This window comes from Pinus tabuliformis, chromosome X, assembly GCF_031772625.1.
Source record: "Pinus tabuliformis cultivar Carrire ecotype Pingquan chromosome X, CPIR1, whole genome shotgun sequence".
Taxonomy (NCBI): domain Eukaryota; kingdom Viridiplantae; phylum Streptophyta; class Pinopsida; order Pinales; family Pinaceae; genus Pinus; species Pinus tabuliformis.
In genome coordinates, this window is record NC_142308.1 from 1,230,934,780 (window position 1) to 1,230,957,172 (window position 22,393).

At 42.2% G+C, this 22,393-nt stretch overlaps 1 pseudogene; it reads right to left on the bottom strand.

Moving 5' to 3' along the window:
- LOC149144391 (oligopeptide transporter 3-like) overlaps window positions 1-22,393 on the bottom strand; it is a 143,800-nt pseudogene that overhangs the window by 38,090 nt on the left and 83,317 nt on the right.

The following is a 22,393-nucleotide window of genomic DNA, read 5'->3' on the forward strand; positions in this document are numbered from 1 at the left end:
TAATAGAGGGTGATTTGCATGATATCGGTGACACAGCGAGGGATGTCACCGCGGAGGCCCTGCAACAATTTTAGTCACAGCAACAGATAATCTTGGGGGCCATCCAGATAGGTTTACAGGAGCTATAGACCCACGCATCGTAGGCTGGCATGGTGTCTACCAACCTAACTATCGACACTTCAGAGGCTGCTGAGATGTTGTGCGCGAAGGCCTCCAGCGCAATTGTGCTGCCTGATGGAGCACTAACCACAGAGAATGAGGTTGATAGGCCCATTGTCAGCACCCTAAAGGAATTAGGGTTGAATCTAGCAGCACTCCTACATGAAGTGCTCCACCTCTTGTAGGATGGAGTGATTATAGAGTTAAGGGCCCCTGAGCACTGCGCCCTCCAGGTGATCAGTGAACAACGGATCAACAATGAGTAGATGACACTACAATGAGATTATTCCATCACCGATGAGATCAAGGTGACCAATCAAAGCAAGTGCATTATGCAAGTCTTTGAGGAGGCCTACTGAATGGTCCTAGAGTTGGCCATTCCTAAGGAGGAGCCATTCAAGGTGTGCATCCAGAAGCTAGCCATAGGGGTGCATGACACTCACACTGAGATGGTGAAGGTTCAATTGGAGTTGAACCTGTAGATCACAGAGTTTCAGTTGAAAGTCCAACCTTCAACTCCACCAGAAGTCAAGGAGCAACGGGCGACCGCTGTCATAGAAGCAGTAGTTGTAGTGGAAAGTGTAGTAGCAGACTGTACGCAATTGTTTGAGTAGTCATTTGAGGTCCTAACAAGCTTGTAGGATGACCCTGATGTCCAGAAACTAGAGACGGAACTGTATGAGCTACAACAACAATATGATGAGGTTAAGGGCATAACGCAAACCATCGCGCTGACACAAAGACTAGCCAAGCTGTAGGAGGCCAAGCAACTAAAGGAACAAGTGGATAAAGTGTTGCACAAGGAAGAAGAAGTGGAAGGCACGACTGAAGCCCTAGCTAGATGAGGCTTACATAATGTCAGGATCTATTGAAGCAAAGATTACGACTCTGCAAGTGACACAGCAAAAGCTTCAGGTTGATAGTTCAGGAGTAGTGACCAAGAAAATGGTCGAAGACGCGAAGTAGGCGGCCGCACAGTGCACAACTGAGGTTGCAGTCATCTAAGTCGGACTGGAAGGTCTTCACGCAAAGATATTTCACCTGCCAAGTGACTCGAGGACGAGTCACGATGTTTGTGTTGGGGGCCTGTTGGGAACAAGATCCCCCAAGGAAATTTTTGGGGCTAAAAGCCCATGTTTTGGGTCGAATTTTGTAATAAACTTGTAAAGACTCCGCATTTTGTGGTCGTGGAGCACGAAGTTATCATGAGTCATAAAGTTTTATACCTACCCTTGGTTCACAAACCATGGGATTGTATAAAAAGAGCTAAGTAAGTAAGCTCCAAGTAGTTCAGTAGTCAAGAGAGTCATAACTCTGAAGTAAGAAGTCTAAGTTTCAGGTCATAGTGTAGGTTGAGGCTCTGCAGCTGAGTGCACAAAGGCCTAGGGTGGAAGTCCGCAGTTGAGTGCATGGACCCCTGCAGCTATGTGCACAGGGTAGATAGAGTCTGTAATCACTTGAAGATATCAATAAAGAGAAGTATTCTGTAAATTTTGTGTCTTTGTTCTAATTAATGAATCTTGTCATATTATGTATGAATTTCATTTACAATTCTGATGTGATGCATGAATGTGTATAATGATGTTGGATAACTGAATGCAAATAAGAATATCTATTTACGTGGTGCTAACTGTGATTATCTAATAAGATAAGTAAGACACTTAGACTAGTTTGGGAATCTGCACAGTACGTTGCACTAGCAGCCCGAAAGTACCTAAGCCATGGGTTGGGGTTGCATGAAGGTCGATCATAACCTTTGGTAGAGGTACTGAAGGCAAAAGTATAGGGCTAGTCTGGTGATCCCTAGAACTGAGTCACCTGCGCAAAAGTAGGAATAGAAGGAATAAAACGACATCACGACCATCTTAGGGTGCAAAAAATTGGTTCGAGCATCCCCCCATACTGCTTCAGGTGAGACTTCGATTCGCGCTCTGCGGGTTGATGCCGAAAGGGCCAGTAGTGTAGGGATTTGTTTGGCTAATTAACATTGAACCTGGGTCAGGCCTCAACAAGGAAACAATGGGTAAAGCCACTGAAAGAGTTGCATTGATTGAAGTACACAAATCGACAAGTGAATGCAAAGGTTTCATTAGGCATATGTGGGGTTAGAAAAGAGGACAAACTTTCACAGAGATTATAGGTGTAGTTGGACAGGAAGAAAATGGACAATGATCTATTTCTGTTCCCCACCACTTGATCCCCTTATTTTCAATACCCAAACTAAAGTAGAGAAGAACTCCCATGAATGTTGTGCATGCATCCATAGATGTAGATAAAACATAATTGTATCTTTGCCACCACCCTTTCCACGATCGAAATATGAAATAATTGAATATGTTCCCAATGAAAATCCATGTACCAATGTTGACAGGAGTTGTAAGAGGCATGCTGGCAAAACCACCCAAAAGCACTGGTATGTTGATCAATTTCAACCATTCTTCTTTGGGGAATAACTTGCTTAAACTCCACACTATCACAGGGAGAATTGTACCCACTAGGAATAACCACACCAAATTTTTGTATGGCCCAAGTGGACCGAACAGGCATTTCAGACCAACTAGCCCCCATATGACTGATGCATCAAAGGCTACTTTGTCCTTTTTACATGTACAAGGGTTGTCAGGGGCAGAGAGTCCACATCCTGAATATTCTCTATACCCATCAGCATCCACCATGCAATGCAAAGATTGATTGTACTTACAACTATTGTGCCCACAAGTTGTGTACATCCACAAGTTAGCCCCTGGACTCAAATATAGTTAATAAAAAATTGAACCCCATGAAAAAATGATACTTGTGGTTTATAAAATATTTTATAAGATTGAACACTATAGAAGAAGTGAAAATAGGAAACTATAAGAGCCACACGTGAGAAAAATACATGCAACATGGAGGAATCTTCATGTAGTGCCCAAGATTCAAGTCTGCAAGAAAAGAAAGAGCATGTACTGTACTAATCCTTCCATAAATCTTGGAAAGGATATTGGCAATTGGTTTTCCAAGAAATAAGTACCCAATAATAAATTTTGCAACAACATTGTAACCCGGTTGTTGTTTTCACAAGAATAACGAATAAATTTTAGCACAAGTCTAGTTCACTTCAAATAGCTAGCCCTATTAGAACCTAATGGGGCATCAAAAAAAGAATAAGCTCACACTTGCTTTACTGGCTGTTTAGTCAATTTAGTGTGTCCTCAATTGCTAATTAAAATGTCAATCCGGGATTCGTAAACTAATGAAGTGAGGTGTACTATATGTACAAGATAACCATTTTCCTAGTCTTTTGTCGTTTTTGAGTTTTTTTTTAGTTTGTTTTTGGGTTTATCTTCTATGGATTCCCTAGTGTTTGATGGCGAAATTGAAAGTTAAGTATGGATGGTAATGGTGATTTCTACAGTGATTTTCCAAACTTAAAAGTTTTCAAAAAGAAAGTTCCAAACTGACTATAATGAAATCAATTCTCAAAAGGAAGTAAATGTATCAAAACAGTGAACTAGTGACAATGGCCCAGTATCCTTACTGCTGTATGAAAAAGAAAGTAAAAACTGAACTTAAAGCAACTCAAAGGCTGAAAGCAAAGCAAACTAAATCACACTACTTCAACCCCCGTTCTGACCCTTCACCTTTCGACTCACTCCGTCTATAGTAAGTAATCATAAACAAGCTGAGTAATATGATATCTAAATTGCAGGAAATTAAATTGCATAAAAAGGAAACTAAGATTTACCTACTCATTCATATTTCAACTCTTGAGAATGACATAAGTAATCCAATCTCTAACTTGCAGGAAAGCAAACTAAATCATACTACAATAAGTAATATTCTGATTCCTTACTAATAGAGTCGCTTGACTATAGAAAGGAAATCATAAACAGATGGGTAATATGATGTCTAAGTAGCAGAAAAGTAAATAAGCAAAACACAACTTGAAAAATGACAGTGCTGGAATTAAACTCAGGAAATGAAAATCAGCAGAAAGGACAAGATGATCTCATGTCAGTAGTTATCAAAAATATGTAAATTTGCCCGGGCTACCTACAAAAAACCTGTAAAAGAAGCACTGATCAACTAACAGTTATAAAAGAAAACATAAAGGAAATATGGACAACAATGAACATCAGAACAACGCAATATATATACAAGAAATTATTTAAAAACAGTAAATGAAAGCAAGTAAGAAACTATACAAAGATTTGGTGTACAGGGGCCCTTTGCAACCTCGGCCAGTCAATCACTTAGTCACAAATCAAATTTAGGAAAGCTGTCTTCTCATGTATTTAAAGTGCAGTAATAAAACAAAGTGAAACACAGTACAGTGGGCTGATGACAACAGTCAAAATTACATTTTCAAAAAGTAACTATCCAGCGTATATCGACGCGTTATTTATAAGTAAAGGTGCTGCAACTCATTCCTAGATTTTATGCTACCAAGAGACACATAAATCTCCTTGACCTGAGATCTAGCGTGATGGTCATCATGAAAGTTGAATCCATGGAGTGGTGGCTGCTCGATTCAGTTCACGGGCTGCTCTACAGGTGTGCCAGTACCTTCGGAAACTAAGGATCGTGCCACACAAACCTTCACGTGGGTAAAATAGAGCCGTGCCACCGCAAAACTCCTCATTTGGCCCTTCCTTTGACCGTCGTTAACCACGACCGTTTATGAGTGATTTGGCTGAACTGAGGGGACACACTCCATGTATATGTCAATTGCAGCTTACCCATGTGGCCGGTTTCTCCATTGGACACTTGTAGCATAGCCTTTAACAAAATGGATGCGGAAACTTGGGCTGGCTGCGGAAAGTGACAAGTTTCCGTAGCTGCTTGAACAAAAATCTAAATCAAACAACAGTCATAAACATAGTTAGGAAACCATTTCATAAGCTCTTTTTAGACTAATATGCAACGATTTGACATCTTGGTGGATGAAATAAATAAAAAAAGAAGGCTGAAAGGGTATATAGGGAAGTGCAGGTTTGGGACTCAACACTGGCATGGGTAGGCATGGGAGAGGTTTTGATGTACTAATTTCCTTTTATGTGATCTTGGAAGGCAAGATAATTGCATCTTTTCTAGTATTAGTTTTGTTCAGAAACGAAAAGGAAAACAACATAAGCTCATTTTCTTTCAGTTTTAGGAAATTTTTTTGATCTCTGAAAGTAGCATGGTTTTCTAGTGAGTAAAAAATTCATATTGTTGCCCCTATTCATAGGGATTTTTTGGGGAAATGGATAGTTCAATTGGGAGGAAGAAATATATAACGTGTGGATGGTCTGATAGGCAGGTAGAAAAATATAGTATGTAATTGTTGGATAGTGGAGGCCCCGCATAACGCTTTTGGGGCTTAAAGCCTATAAGTTAGGGTAATGATATTGTAAATCTCCGAAATGTGTGGAGCGTGAAATGTAATAGGTCAATTCAAAGGGTTTTCCACCCAAAAATAATATAGAATAATAGGAAGTAAGTCGGCCTGCCCATGGTCTGCGGACCATGGGAATGTATAAATAGACCAAGGCTTTAAGGGTAGGAAGCAGTTTTTGGTTAGATCTGATGTGTAATTGGTTTTTCCAAGTAATTGTGCTCTAAGTCTATACGTCCCAGTCATGGGTGTTAGTGGTTGGATAGAGGCTCCGCAACTGTGTGTGCGGAGGCCTGATAGAGTCTACAGCTGTGTGCACAGACCTCTACAGCTGGGTGCACATGGCAAGGAAGTGGATTGTACTGAATCAAGAATATTAATAAAGATAAGTTGTTCTGAAATACTGTGTTGATTCTGAAATATTGTGGATCTAGTTAATTTCGGGTTTATATATATGTTTTGATCTATGTGCTTATGCTTATGTTTTGAGTTTATGCAAATCTATAACATTTCTGGGTGCGCGCATTGGTTATCTCTATTAAATGTTTGCTTAAAGACTGTAAGAAGTAGATCTGGTCTATAACAAAATCATTAATAATAAGTATTAAGGAAGTGTCTTGTTCCAAATCTACACGGAAGCAGAGTGACGCGAGGCCACAGGTCGGTTCGCGAACCCACAGATCGGTTAACGAACCTTCCAGAAGACATCTAGACATCCCAAGGGTGTGGAAACCTGGTTCTAGCACCCTCCCCTGCTACCTCGGGTGAGACTTCAGTCCACACTCCGTAAACTATTGTCGAAAGGGCAGGCAGCGTAGGATTTTTTTGGCTAATAACTCTTCTGAACTTGTGTCAGGCCCCAATAAGCCAACAAATGGTTCCATTGTCGGGACCGGGATCTACCTAAGGGATGTCTGATGTCAAAATTTTGAAGCCCTACGAAGAAAGAGATTGAAGATTTTTTGGATCAAAAGTGGCACGAGGTCATAATAGGCCCTAGCATACCCGCACATAGACCAGGAGTTAAAAATGACAAGTCCAATCAAGCTGTTGGTATTCAAAGGAGCAGGAAGCGAAGATCTAGAACAATTTTGGTTCATAGTAAGGGCAGTGTGGGAAGCGAACAGAGTTACAGACAATAACATCAAAAAGGCTACTCTGTTTAGCATGTTGTAGGACCGCACATTGATGTGGTATATAAAGTACTCGAGTGATCACCTGAATGCGGGAATAGCAAAGATCTAGGAGGCATTGAAAAAAGAGTTTAGCCGGCTGAGATCAGAGACGCAGTCGATCATCGGATTTAAGGAGATCATAATGCTGCCAGGAGAAACCTCTTGGGACCTGGATCAAAGGCTAAAAAGTACGATGCGAGAGGCTAACATGATACTAATGGATGCGACACACTGCGCGTGGTTTGTGGCGTCTTTAACGCCACATTTGAGGAAGGAACTGTCACAGTAAAATATATCAACCCAGGCTGAAGCATTAGAGACAACGATGAGGTTGCATGAAACTCCAATACAGGATCCGGGGTTGGGAGTTCAGCAAATCCACGTGCAAATACAAAACTTGTGTTTAGAAAAGTAGAGTTTAAAACAAGAAAAGGCACCTTGCCCAAAAGCACGAGAAGAAGTGTGGTGCATGAAATGCAAAGGCCAGGGTCACGATAAGGATCATTGTCTGATATTCGTGAATTATTTGGCAGGGGGGGACCAATTCCATTGCGACCAGAGGCACAGGTAAGGCCAAGCGCGGTGCCCTCGCTCTGGTGTGCAATCTGTTAGGTGGGAGGAAAGCACACCACAAACAACTGTCACCTACTGGAAAAGTTTACCCAGACCCCCCAACAACTATTTTCCAATTTTTGCAGATCGGTGGGCCACGATGAACAGGACTGCCAGAGTTTTTAGTTATTAATGGATCGAACACCTGCCTACAACATGCAAATTGAGGTGCAAGGTTAGGATCCAGCCGCAACGATGGCACGCGGTGGGTTCCAGGGGCGAGGAAGAGGATGAGGAATGGGGCCAGGAAGGGGCTGCAGGCAGCTAATCTGCTATAACTGTGGAGGACCAGGGCACTACGCGTGAGATTGTACCAAACCGACCAGAATATCGTGCCCTTACTATGAGTAGTTTGATCATGAAATGATAGATTTCCCCACATTGATAGCACATATACATGAGAAGAGGGCAATGCAACCTACAACGACACAAAACGTCCAAATGATGAGGGCTGAACCATGCGAGGAAGACCCCAACGTGAACATGATGCTTAGAAGTGGCGCAACCACAAGGGAGGATAAGAGGAAATTAACTGAGGATGATGTCAGGGTTTGCAAAAAGACAGATTTGGAAGCTAGGAAGAGCTTCACGGAGGTCTCTACCCCAGGTAGTAAGGATCAACACGAGTCGGAAAAGGGTCCCTCGCTGCTAACTACCTTTTTAGAGACATGCATGAAATTGTTTCGCGATAATAGGGCAGTTAAAGGATTACAAGAGCTGATAACTAGATGTGTAGGGTCAAGTGAACTCGGTGTGGTCTGAAAATTGGGGAAACATTCTTCACGTACTGGATGGGAGATGCTGTTAATGGTGTAGATTGCTGACTATGATATGGATCAGATTATCTTGGACTTAGGCTTGGATGCAAACGTGCTACCTAAACAGGCTTGGGAGTGCATGGGCAAGCCCGCATTGCAATGGTCTCCGATTCAATTGCAGATGGAAAACCAACAGAAGATCTTGCCCATGGGGAGACTGTAAGGAATCATTGTAGATATAGAAGGTGCAAGCACACAAACAGACTTTGATGTAATAGAAATCATGGATGACAATAGCCCTTACCCTGCATTGTTAGGGATAGACTGGGCCACAGATATGAATGGGGTCATGTTATAGACATTTTTGTGCCTTACAGCTCTAAGCATGAAATGTCCATAAACCAAGGGCTCCGAAGTCCCTAAAAGTGTTGTTCCAACCCCTAAAGGAACAAGGTCAACAAATTACAGCTTCTCCCAGAAGTTCTCCACCAGAAACTGCTCAGAATAAGTCAAAACAGGATCATTTCAGCTGCTCCACTAGCTAAGTGCGTTGCATAGCACCTAAGTCCACTAGCTAGGTGCGTCGCAACGCACCTAAATGCACTACTAGGGTGCGTTGAGCGGGAAATGACAAATGGCAGTGTCATTCCGCGAGGTGGAGAGACAATGGAAGCTTCCAGAATCTTCTCCAATGACACTTGCCTCACTGAATTCGACCAAGGATGAGTAAGAGGCTTTCAGTCTCCAAGTGGAAGTAAGAACTGACAGAGAGAAGCCACTAATCAAATCATAAGCTGACTCATCCTCCTTGCATACATCTATATATGGATCCCTCATCCCAGAGATCCAGAGGCTGGAATTTTGCACATTGTAAGGAATCGCTGTTGGTTTTGAGACACATATCAGAGAATTGGGTGATCTATGCTTTGTTGGGGGTGAAGAAGGGACTTCTTTGCTGGGAGGTTGATGCTGGGTCATGAATCATCAGTTGTAACTCCTCCTGGATCTTCTTGTATATCAATAAAAACTATTTGAGTTTCTTCTCCATGATTTTGTATCATTGATGCTTGTTACATTTGTATGGTTAACTTAAATCTGATCCTAAGTTATTTATGAATATAAATCCATGTCTTTGTATAGTTTCCCTCTTCTGTGATCTTACAGGTACTTGGTGAAGCTGGGCAAGTAAGGGAGCAGGTAGCTGGAAGCTGTCAAAGAGGAGAGAGATTGGATCAAAGGACTAGCGCAAGACACAGGTTGGTTCTTCCTATTCCTCTTTGTTTATAGTTCATAAAGGAGATACAAAAGTAGTTTTCTCTGTTTGTTTCTAAGGTAGCTGTCACACCTTAGTGGGATAGAGCAGTTCTAAATAGACACTTTTCCCGATAACAAAATGGCGAATCCACTGGGGAGCGTGTCTAATTAGTTTGTTTTTGTTTCTCTTGTTGTTTGTTTCATAAACTTATAAGTAGCAATCGAACTGCATTTGCCATTAACAAATGCAAAGTAGATATCTGCTACTTCAATCCATTCACTGGATCTGTTTATGATTTGAACAGCTGATTCATAGACTAACTGATTGCCCTTGTGATAGCTCTTAGACCCTCTTTAGATCTAACCCTGATTGTGCAATACTGATTGCTTTTACTCGGCCAAAAACCAAAGATTAAACTGCAAACTGTGACCCATAACCCGGATAGAATTCTCGTTTTTGCCCCAGCGCAGGCACTGTGAAGAGGTTTTGCATTTCAACGCACTTCCCGAGAGGGCTACCTGCGCTGCAATGCAGTTTCTCTATGTAACAGGTGCGCTGATCAGCCTAGCCTTGTGCAGCTGAGGTTCTTTGCTTCATTCTTTCTAGTTTTGTCTCTGATTTTTGCAGCCTGTGATCAGTATATGACTGTTTCAAACCCCTTTTCCTTACTGATATTCCGCCTCATTTGTACAAAAGAACTGTAGATGTTTTTATGTGTTTGTTGAGTCATTTACAGTTTTCCATTGCAAAAGTATAATAGTCGTACTGTCGTCCTTTGATTTAGATCTGTCGCAAGTGTCGATTTTGATCATAGGATAAAGTTTATTTGCTGTTGATAGTCGATTATGCTTTTACTTTTGCCTTTGGTTTGAATTTGTGACTTTCTAGTGTCGAAACGAGTATTTATTTCAAAATCATAAAGTGTCGTAATCATCTCTACCTTTTGATTTCGGAAAGAAGCTTGTTTATGTTTGTCGCTTGAAAGCAAATTCAGATTTGTACATTAGCTTTCTTTTTAGCATCAATATTAAGAAAGTGAAAAAAATACATGCATGTGCATTTGCATATTGACAGTCTGTTTGGCTTGATTTAGGAAAGTGCATTTACAGTGTGCTCTTTGCTCTTTGCGAAAAGATTGTGTCTTTCTTTTCCCCTAGTAGCTAGGATTTTCATTGCTGAAAAGAGATAAAAGTTTGTTTATCATCTTTAGATTGCATTTTAGGAATTACATCTACATCTCGTGGTGAACCCAAAAGGAAAACTTCATAAGAAAGATCAACTTAAAATAAATTCAATGAACCTAACAACGCTTTGGAACTTAACGCACAACATTTAGAGGTCTAGGCTAGAGACGTATTCCGGCGTCGTAAAGCCTGGTAACTATTGTCCTCATTGATGGTTGGGTGATTCCTCCACTTTGAGACGATAAGTGCCAGTACGGACTTGTGCTCCCACGTACCGTCGAGTATATATTGGGAGACCCCAATAGGCTTAAATCCTTTATCCATAGGAAGCCGTTTCGGCCGCCCTACTGATCGCAATGCACCGAACACAGCATTCGGGAAGATTGACTGCCATACCGTAAAAAGTATTCTGCAGTTTTGCGATTGGTTTGGTACTCCCTCTACCTAGACCTCCAGAGCAGTCCCTTTCGTTCCTTTTCAGACTCTTTAACGAAAAGGTCCATCTGAGCACTTGTCACTTCAGGCTCATTAAAAATCGAAGGAGACTAGAGTCATCTTTTGTTTTTTCTCGACTCTTAAAAACTGAAAAAACAAGTTGTGTCAAAGCGTGTTAAAATTTATTTTAAACAGAATATTCATACCCCTTTCCTACGTTGATATTGGGTTGAGAAAATGGAGCCTACCAACCAAGGAATTCCTCTTGGTGGAAATCCTAGTCCCTTCTCCTCTTGGGGAGATGTTGGTGCACCCCATATGGCCACATTGTCGCTTCCAGGACTGACAATTGGTTTGCCTGTATGGCTCTTCTCAACCTCTGTCATTCAGAACACCACCATTCTTGAACAATCAAATCAGCAATTAGACGAGTCCAGAGTTGCCCACCAGCCTTCTACTTCCTCTAATTCTTCCTCTCCTCCTTCCTCTTCACTTGATGGAGCTGGTAAAGCTAAAAGCCAAGTTCCTAAGGAGAAGAAGGAAAAGAAGAAGAAAGAGAAGAAGAAGAAGGAGCCAAAGGCGAATGGGGGAAAACAAGTGTCGTCTAACGAAAATCCACACACTGCACCGACCAGGCCTAAATCCCCATGTGTCATTTGCAAAGGAGACCACTTTCACAGAGATTGTCCTTGCATCCCCCGGATACTAAGGGACTGGTCCCCTCATTTGCACAACCCGGTGTCGTCAACCTCTGATGATCATGTTGAAAGCACACCGTCAACTAGTGAAAGTGAAGCCCCAGGACAAAAAGGGAAAGCTAGATTTCCCTGTAAACTGTGCGAAGGCAATCATGCCATCCACCGTTGTCCCTTCTTAGACGAAGCTAAAAGAGTTTTGGATGATCGTCCGGTTTCACCGTTACGACTTCCTCCTGGATATAAAAAACTCTTGCCAAGTCTGTCACTAGTTGAGAATCCAGCTGGCCCGCTCAGGTGGTCGGCTGAAGCGCCTATCATTGAAGATAAACCAACTGAATCCATACCAGACGAAAGTCAAAAGGTCGAGGCGGCAGTTGACCCGGTCTTGCCTTCAGAGGTTTTATCTTCAGATGATACAGTCACTGAAGAGAACAAGGATGACACCATCCAAATTCTCTTCATAAACACAGACTCCAACGAACATGGGGGCAATCTACCCGTTCCTTTACCGCAGGAAGGAAGTTCGTCAGAGCCTTACCTGGCCGTCTATTCGGTCCCACCTCCAAGCAACCTAGTTGTCTCCTTCGACTGGAATCAACTAGGCAGACCCCGTTTACCAGCAAGCGTACCATTCCGAATTATCGTTCAAATATATGGAATGGTTATGGCTGGTACCATCATAGATGAGGGGGCTTCTGTGAGTATCCTTTCCACAACTTCTTGGAAAGCGCTTGGTTCGCCATCGCTTTTGCCTGAGATGAGAAATCTGATAGGCTTTGATAAAGGAACCACTCGACCTTTAGGGATCCTTCCCGATGTGCCCATAACATTGAGAAGGAAGACAGTTCGCATGAACATAATGGTAGTTCAAGGACCCTTGGATTATAACCTACTCCTTGGATGAGACTATATTTATTGCATGGGAACGATTGTCTCCTCACTCTTTAGAGTAATGTGTTTTCCGCACGAAGGAAGAGTGGTCAAGCTTGTGGACCAGCTTTCATTTCCCGAATCACGCATAGAAAATAGTCATATACCGTCCCTAAATTGTCTTTTCACGGAAGAAATGTCTCAATCTCCAGTCCGTCCTCCCGATGAGCGCGAGTAATTCTGAGGGATATGACTGAAACCCAGGGGGCATGCATCCTGGTCTGCTTCGGCAGGAAAACTTCGGGTATAGGGTAGGTTTCCGCGGGAGAATATGACTAGTCTGTACCCCGTCCGTGGTTAGAAGAGGGGTTATTCTAGAACAAGATTCTTTTGTCAAAGTTATGTGAGTTGGCGGGCATCGTCGCTCACCTTTGTTTATTTCGAGAAACATCGCCGAAGAAGTGTTCTGTTTACGCCGTAAATAGAACAATCTTTGGGTAACCTGTAAGAGGTAGGCCTCTCTCGGTAAAACAAATGTTTTGGCGGAAAGAAGTAGAGGTAACCTTGAAACTCTGTTTTATACCTGGGGGCATGCAAGCCTTTTGGAGTGCAAGCAAAGAGCAGTTATTTATCTGTTTTTTGGATTAGTCGTTTCCTAACTTGCATAAAGAAAGGATGCGGGGCAAAACTCGAAAAGTTGCCATTTTTATATGAGACATTCTTATCATATGACTGGATTAATCGAGCAGTGTTTACCGCAAGGTTCAAGCTCGTTAAAAATTAAACCCGGACCGAGCAAATGTTTCCACCCGCGTTTAAGCTCGTTAAAAAATGAATTATCCCCTGGTAAATAAACACCATGAATGTAGTACTTCAGCCATTAAAGCCTTGGTCGTGTTTGCACCGTCACCTCCTCTTTTTCATTGGCCGATCATTCACCTCCATTTGATTGTTTACCCATTTTGAGGAACAGCTGCGAAGAGTGATTTCAATAACCATCCTTGTGACACTGCCGTGATTGGAAAATTCCAAACCTTACCTGGAATCAGCTGCTACCCTTTTTATCACTCGTTCCTCAAAAGACGAGTCTTCTTTAAGCTCTTTTCTGACTCGTAAAATATGAAAAGATTGCCGAGTTCTGGCCTTCCAGCTCGTTAAAGCGACGAGAAGTGCTATCCCTCCTCTAAATTTTAATCTTTTTGGACCTGAGGGATTATTGCACAAAAAGATCGAGCGCTTGTTTTGTTCGGCTTGTTAAAGCTATCGAAAATTCATCCCTTCTGTATTGTTTTATACTTTTTCGGACTTAAGGGATTAGATGATGAAAAAGGAATTTTGGAGTTACCTTTATGTACCTTTTCAGACTCTCTAAAAATGAAAAGGATCGAGTTATCTTTGTCGTTAAACTCGTTAAAAAGGTTAATAGCGACAAACTTGTCTTTAGACGAGAACGAGTTTCACTATCGCTAGGCTCGTTAAAACATAGCGATGGGTTTGCCCGAAGGGAAAATTATAGAACAAGCATATGTTATCCTCCTCAAGCTTGACAAAAATAAAGAGGTACTGGTCAGCAATGACTGGGGAAAAATTGGGAAGAAAACTCAAAAAAAATTTATTGGTAGAAAGTCGCTCTTGAACATGACACTTCCGCTCCGTGTCCGAGTCGGGTTGGGTTGTTTCATTCACCGGTCACATCGCCATGGTCACGCCATACCATCCACATTTGGGGTTAATGCTACCAATCCATCACATAAGTGTCACCGACATGTTCAAGAGAAGTCATCCAGAAAGGCCAACTATGTCCCGCCCACTACCATACATTATACTCCATTCTTTCATGACCGCCACCCTGAACCATATATCATCAGATCGTTTTCACCTCCATCAAAATCATTTGCTCCGTTCCATGTCATTGATGTGGGACTCATTAAGGCCCTCCTATGACGGATCACTTCTTGTCAACATCAGCTCATTATCCAAGAAGTTGGTCTAGGAACACCCCATTCAGTACTTTGAAGCTTGCATGCCTCAATGGCAAGTTTCTCACTTCCGGTGACAGGTTTACATAAATGACCTTCGACCGAAAGATTTTGCGTGGTGTTCGATGCCAAGTCCTTTATTCACACCACGTGAATTGTACTACAGTACCTTGAGGATCATTATCATTATCGGTGATTCCTCTCGCGCTTGTTAACGGTTTACATCATTGACTGGTAATCAAGCGATGCCTTTCCATGTTCGACTTCAAAACATTTCTCAGATGGATCGACTTGTACTTCGAGTGAAGATTGGACGAGATTGAAGACCCCGGATCTAGTTTCATCCATCCGGGCTGCGATATATATTCAGGGAAATAAAGACATTGAAATGTACAACATTGCAGCACAGATAATCATCCTACCAAAAGGATGATGGCTCTATCAGAATCATCAGTCTACCGTCAGACGATTGTCTGTCCTATGTACATGAAAATGAATTTATAAAGCTGAGCATGGGAATGCCCGCCTCAGCTAGATCATGAAAACAGTATGAAGATAATGTATTGTATTGTATCTTATTACAGGTCTCCTCCCAGCATTGAAAGAACTTCGGATCCTCCTAATAAAGCATTTCACCCGATAAACGGCCTCATACTTTAGAGGGAAACTGTTATAGACATTTTTGTGCCTTACAGCTCTAAGCATGAAATGTCCATAAACCAAGGGCTCCTAAGTCCCTAAAAGTGTTGTTCCAACCCCTAAAGGAACAAGGTCAACAAATTACAACTTCTCCCAGAAGTTCTCCACCAGAAACTGCTCCGAATAAGTCAAAACATGATCATTTCAGCTGCTCCACTAGCTAAGTGCATTGCATAGCACCTAAGTCCACTAGCTAGGTGCATTGCAATGCACCTAAATGCACTACCAGGGTGCGTTGAGCGGGAAATGACAAATGGTAGTGTCATTCCGCGAGGTGGAGAGACAATGGAAGCTTCCAGAATCTTCTCCAATGACACTTGCCTCACTGAATTCGACCAAGGATGAGTAAGAGGCTTTCAGTCTCCAAGTGGAAGCAAGAACTGACAGAGAGAAACCACTAATCAAATCATAAGCCGACTCATCCTCCTTGCATACATCTATATATGGATCCCTCATCCCAGAGATCCAAAGGCTGGAATTTTGCACATTGTAAGGAATTGCTGTTGGTTTTGAGACACATATTAGAGAATTGGGTGATCTATGCTTTGTTGGGGGTGAAGAAGGGACTTCTTTGCTGGGAGGTTGATGCTGGGTCAGGAATCATTGGTTGTAACTCCTCCTAGATCTTCTTGTATATCAATAAAAACTATTTGAGTTTCTTCTCCATGCTTTTGTATCATTGATGCTTGTTACATTTGTATGGTTAACTTAAATCTGATCCTAAGCTATTTATGAATATAAATCCATGTCTTTGTATAGTTTTCCTCTTCTGTGATCTTACAGGTACTTGGTGAAGCTGGGCAAGTAAGGGAGCAGGTAGCTGGAAGCTGTCAAAGAGGAGAGAGATTGGATCAAAGGACTAGCGCAAGACACAGGTTGGTTCTTCCTATTCCTCTTTGTTTATAGTTCATAAAGGAGATACAAAAGTAGTTTTCTCTGTTTGTTTCTAAGGTAGCTGTCACACCTTAGTGGGATAGAGCAGTTCTAAATAGACACTTTTCCCGATAACAGGTCATTAACTTAAAGAAGCGAAAAATGATATTTGAGAAGAAGTCACTCCGCGTAGTTATTCCACTAGACTCGGTTGAAGGAGCACGTTACACAGAACCCGTGCGCGATGAAGGAAGTGATGATGAATTGGATTGTATCTATAAGATCATTGCACAAAATCAAGATTGGGTCAATCTGACTGTAGAAGAAAGAATATTGTGGGAGCATGCAGAGTCCTTCACTGCAAATTTAGATGAGGAAGACGAGCGATGGCATAATCGGTTGAATGGAGTAACAACGTTAAACTACAACATGATGACTAGGTTGTTGTATTATGTAAAAGCTCAGGATCGAGAACTACTGATGTATGATGGGATGACAACGGTAGATGAATTCTTGACCAAGTTTGAACACGTGGTACCAAAGCACCATCGACTTGATGCGTTAAAATGGGCGTTGCACGCGACGCCAGCGTGTTGGTGGGGGACGCATGAAGGAACCTTTGAAGACTAGCGTGACTGTAGGTGGATGATACAGATAAGGTCCGGGAAGCCGGAACTATGAATAACTAAGAAATACAATGGATGTGATGACCCGTGCATGCACCTCACCAGATGGACCTAGGCCTATGGAGAAGAGCCCTAGCCAGAGTGGGTACACTTATTTTATCATACCTTGGATGTCATCCCAAGGAACTGGTATACTGAAACAAAACTCTGACATGGTACAGGTGAATGTGATATCTTGCGGGAAGGGTTCTTATTGACATTATTATTTTAGGATCAATGGATGGATACTGTTGTTGATGCAATGCAAGTTGTGAAGGCTGCCATTTTCAAAGTACCACTGGAACCAGAAGAAATAGAGCAGTTAGATTGGTCGCGTCAATTGAGCCATGCCCTAGAATGTTACAACGTGTAGATAGAGGATGATGAGGATGACCCTAGAATCATCAATATTATGGAAATAGAGGGGAGTCATGAGGTTTGAGGACTAGTGATCGAGGACCCCGACATCCCTGCGCTATTGAAAACAAAATAGGTGAACATTGGTACGGAGGAGGAGCCGAAGTATGCGATGCTTGGGGACTATTGGGATGATGCCACGATGGAGAAGGTCGTCGAGTTACTTCGAGAATATAAAGACTTATTCCCGACTAAAATCACATAGTTAAAAGGAATCCTCAACGACCTAGGAATGATGAAAATAACTCTTAAGTCGGACATGAAGCCAATCAAGCAGTGGCCTTATCGGTTGAATCCAAAATACAAAGCGAAGGTTTGCGAAGAGTTGGACAAAATGCTTGCAGCAGGAATAATTGAACCAGTGGAGGAATCCAACTCGGTAAGTCCTATGGTTGTACAGGAGAAAAAAATAGAAAGGTGAAATTCACATTTGCGTGGATTTCAGGAAGCTCAACAATGCATGTGTTAAAAATCCCTTTCTGACACCATTTACAATCAAGGTATTGGAAAATGTGGGTGGACAGGAAGCCTACTCCTTCATGGATGGTTTCTCAGGGTATCACCAGATCAAGATCGTGCCAGAGGATAGGAGTAAAACAACTTTTTTCCACCGAATGGGGTTGTTTTCAATACACTGTGATGCCCTTTGGACTGAAGAATGCACCGACGATATTCTTGAGCGTTGTGGTAGTTGCATTCAAGGAGTTTATACATAAGTTCTTGGAAGTATATCTTGATGATTGGACCGTATTTGGGTTAGTCAAGAAACATATCACGAGCTTATGGTTAATGTTGGATACTTGTCGACGACACCAGATTGCACTAACTCTAAAGGAGTGTACTTTCCTCATCCCCTTCAAGAACTTGCTCAGCCATGTGGTCTACAGGAAAGGCTTGATGGTAGACCTAGCGAAGATTGTTGTGGTACTCAATTTGCAAGTGCCGCAAAGTGTCAAATAATTGTGCGCCACGTTGGGACACACTGGGTACTATCGAAAGTTCATCAAGAGCTACACACAAATCACGACACCGATGGAACAGTTGTTGAAAAATGATGCTACTTATTGTTGGAATGAGGAATGTAACAAAAGTTTGGAAACTCTCAAGGAAAAGATGGCATCAGTGCCCATTTTGGTCTTTCCAAAATGGGACATTGAATTTCACGTACATGTTGACGCATCGTGTATCGCGCTAAGCGCGGTACTCACACAGGAAGGAGCAGAGGGAATTGATCACCTGATTGCGTTCGCAAGTTGAAAATTGTCCAAAGCTGAAAATAACTACTCCAACACTGACCGTGAGGGGTTGGCGATGGTGTACGCACTCCAGAAATATTGCCACTATCTACTTGGGGGACACTTTAAGATGTATACTGATCATTCCATGTTAAAATACTTAGTTAATAAGCCTATGTTGTCGATGGTTGTTATTGTTTCAGGAGTATGATTTTGAAGTCATTGTAAAGCTGGGACATCTAAAAGCAGGCCCAGATCACCTGTCTCGAATTGAAAACAGTGAAGAGCCCACAAACTTAGAGGAGGGACTACCTGACGCATAGCTCTATGTAATGCGCATTGCAGATGGCTACTTTGAGGATATAATCCACTTCTTAACCACGAGAACTACGCCATCAGGTTATTCTATGCAACATAGGAAAGAACTGGTAATACGCGCAACAGACTTTACTGTTATTACAGGGCACCTCTACAAAATGGGCCATGATGAAATATTATGCAGATATGTACCTGAATTCGAGTGAGGAAAGATCCTTGCCAAAGCACATGGGGGGGTTGCAAGGGGACAGTTTGCGGGACGTGCCACAACACAGAAGATTCTCCACGCTGGACTATGGTGGTAAACTCTACATCATGACTCAAAAGCGTACTGTTAGACCTGCAACGTATGTCAATGGACTAGGAAACCATCGTGGAGGGATGAAATGCCACTCAAGCCACAGATGACACTATAACTGTTTGAAAAATGGGCAATCAACTTTGTGGGGCCTAACGCACCTCAAGGGAATATGGGCGGATGCTATATCATCACCATGACAGAATACTTGACCCGATGGGAAGAAGCACAACCGGTTAAGGACTGCACAGCTGCTACAGGTGCGAAATTTTTGTTTGAGAATGTGTTGATAAGGTTTGGATGTTCCAAAATTCTAATGAGCGACCATTGAACACACTTTCTGAATGAGAATATTAGTGTGCTCACTGAGGAATTCCATATATATCATCAATAGAGTACGCCATACCATCCGCAAGCGAATGGAACCGTCGAAGCGTTCAACAAGATTTTGGAGATTGCGTTGACAAAGATATGTAATGTGCATCGAAACGATTGCGACTTGCACATCCCTATTGTGATATGGGCATACCAAACCATGTGCAAGAAGTTAATGGGCTAGACACCTTTCCGGTTAGTCTACGACATGGAAGCCATAAAGCCAATGGAATACATTATACCTAGTTTGCGAATTGCGGCAATGATAGGCATGGCAGACTGCAGGGCTTTGGAAGAACGGCTAGCGCAACTGGAGGAACTTGAGGAGAAACGGTTTTTGGATGGATTCCATCAGCATGTACATAAGCGGTGAGAGAAAGCTTGGCATGATCATCACATCAAGGTGCACACATTCAAAGAGAATGATCTAGTATTACTATATGACAACAAGTTTGAAAAATTCCCTAGCAAGCTTGGAATGCATTGGTTGGGACCCTACGTAGTCAAAGAAGTTACATATGAAGGCGTAGTCTAGCTTGCCAAGCTCAATGCAGACACCTTCCCAGGTAGAGTAAATGGTAATTACCTGAAGCTCTACACAGGTGGGTTGACCGCTTGACTAACCAACCGAAGGACAATCTCACCGCTCTAGCCAGTTGAAAGACATCGCGGGACAATAAAGCAGTCTGTGGGAAAGCTGTGTGACAATAGGGGTGCGTGTAGATTTGGTCTATCACAAGGGTCGTGGTTGCGTGGAAAGTGCTTCACTTCTACGTCGACCAACAAAGAGGTGACCATTGTTGTCACTATTCATGATAAGATGTCTGTCTCATGGTGAGAAGGAGCGGGAGGCGAGAAATTAAGAGACGGGGTACGAGCCAGATCTGGAACGATCTGTCACAGGCTTAACGTTATGGCACCAGAAAAGGAGGGAACCGATGAATTTCTAAATTCTTATAAATCACAGGGGGGCATCTGCTAAACAATCTGCGCTTTTGAGAAAAGTAAGCTATTGTGCCTTCCCGCCGATATGGAACTGTTCATTATTTACGCTCAAGGAGTAAGCCCGAGGGTTGTGATATGGCCAATTGAGATGCAAGACTTTCCGAGTAATATGGTGTTGATGGCTGTGGGCACCACATAGAGTTCAACACCGATGGTAGGGGATGTGCCGAAAATTCTTAGACATGAAGCAGAACTGGTTCGGATGCCACTACTTAACCCATGGGCTGGCCGTTGAACTATAAACGATAAGGGAAAGACTGTACATACGGAGACAAATGGTGGAATTTCAGTTAACATTTTGTCCTGGATGCACCTTGAAGATTGGGATCTTGCAGACAGCAGCAATGGTCTTGAAAAATTGCAACACAAGCTACAGCAGATAGTGCGTATAGTATACCATACATTATAAACTTGTTGCGTTGGCATGAAGAGTTCCCGTATGAGGCACCCTAGATTGAGCTAAAATCCTATGAGGGGGTGCTCTGAGTTAACCAAGTAGAGCAGAATGGGCATCATCGTTTGCGTGAATTAGTGGCAACAATAGAGTAGGAGCGAGAAGAAGAGTTGCAAGAGACAAAGAGGGAGCGACAGAACAAAGTGTGTCACTTACGTGGAGGTGGATCGCGGGGCCTAGGCAGCGCGTATCGCCACACCAATGAGTGAGTTGAGACGAGTCACAATGATTGTGTTGGGGGCCTATTGGGTAGCGGAGGCCCTGCATAACGGTTTTGGGGCTTAAAACCTATACGTTAGGGTAATAATATTGTAAATATATGAAATGCGTGGAGCGTGAAATGTAATAGGTCGAGTCAAAGGGTTGTCCACCCAAAAATAATATAGAATAATAGGAAGTAAGTCAGCCTGCCCATGGTCCATGGACCATGGGAATGTATAAGTAGAGTGAGGATATAAGGGTAGGAAGTAATTTTTTGTTAGATCTGATGTGTAATGGGTTTTTGCAAGTAATTGTGCTCTAAGTCTGTACGTCCAGGTTGTGGGTGTTAGTGGTTGGATAGAGGCTCCGCAAATGTGTGCACAGAGGCTTGATAGAGTCCGCAGCTATGTGCGTGGACCTCTACAGCTGGGTGCACAGGGCAAGGAAGTGGATTGTATTGAATCAAGAATATTAATAAAGATAAGTTGGTTTTGAAATACTGTGTTGATTCTGAAATATTATGGATCTGGTTAATTTCGGGCTTATATATCTATTTTAATATGTGCGCTTATGCTTATGTTCTGAGTTTATGCAAATCTATAACATTTTTGGGTGCGCACACTGGTTATCTCTATTAAATATTTGCTTAAAGATTGTAAGAAGTAGATCTGATCTATAACAAACTCATTAATAATAAGTATTAAGGAAGTGCTTTGTTCCAGATCTACATGAAAGCAGAGTGGTGCGAGGGCACAGATCGGTTCACGAACCTTCCAGAAGACATCTAGACATCCCAAGGGTGTGGAAACCTGGTTCCAGCACCCTCCCCTGCTACCTTGGGTGAGACTTCAATCCGCGCTCCACAGACTGTTGCTGAAAGGGCTGACAGCGCGGGATTTGTTTGGCTAATAACTCTTCCGAACCTGGGTTAGGCCATAATAAGCCAACAGTAATATCATTTATCGGCATATCCTTTTAATGGAAAAGTTGAGTTATGCCACCTTTCAGGGACAATTAATCAATTCCATTTAGGTGAAGTTACAATTTCTAATAAGAGTTGTTTATGTAGATTTCAGCTAAAATTGACAACTTGAGAAAAGATATCGATCTCTTGAAATCATAGTCAAGGTGTACTTGCTAGCTCTCCTTGCTTAGTATGGAGGCTAAATCTAGGTAATTTCACTTTGAATCCATGCTGAATCATTGTTGATGTACCTTTTTTATATTTTAGAGATGAAATATAAGATGCATATTCCAAAAGAAAGGGTTAATCAATGATGATATCCATACAAGCATGTTTAAATTAATTAGAATATAAAATAGGTACCATGGCAGCATCGTACACAAAGACATCTCTTGCTCATTACTC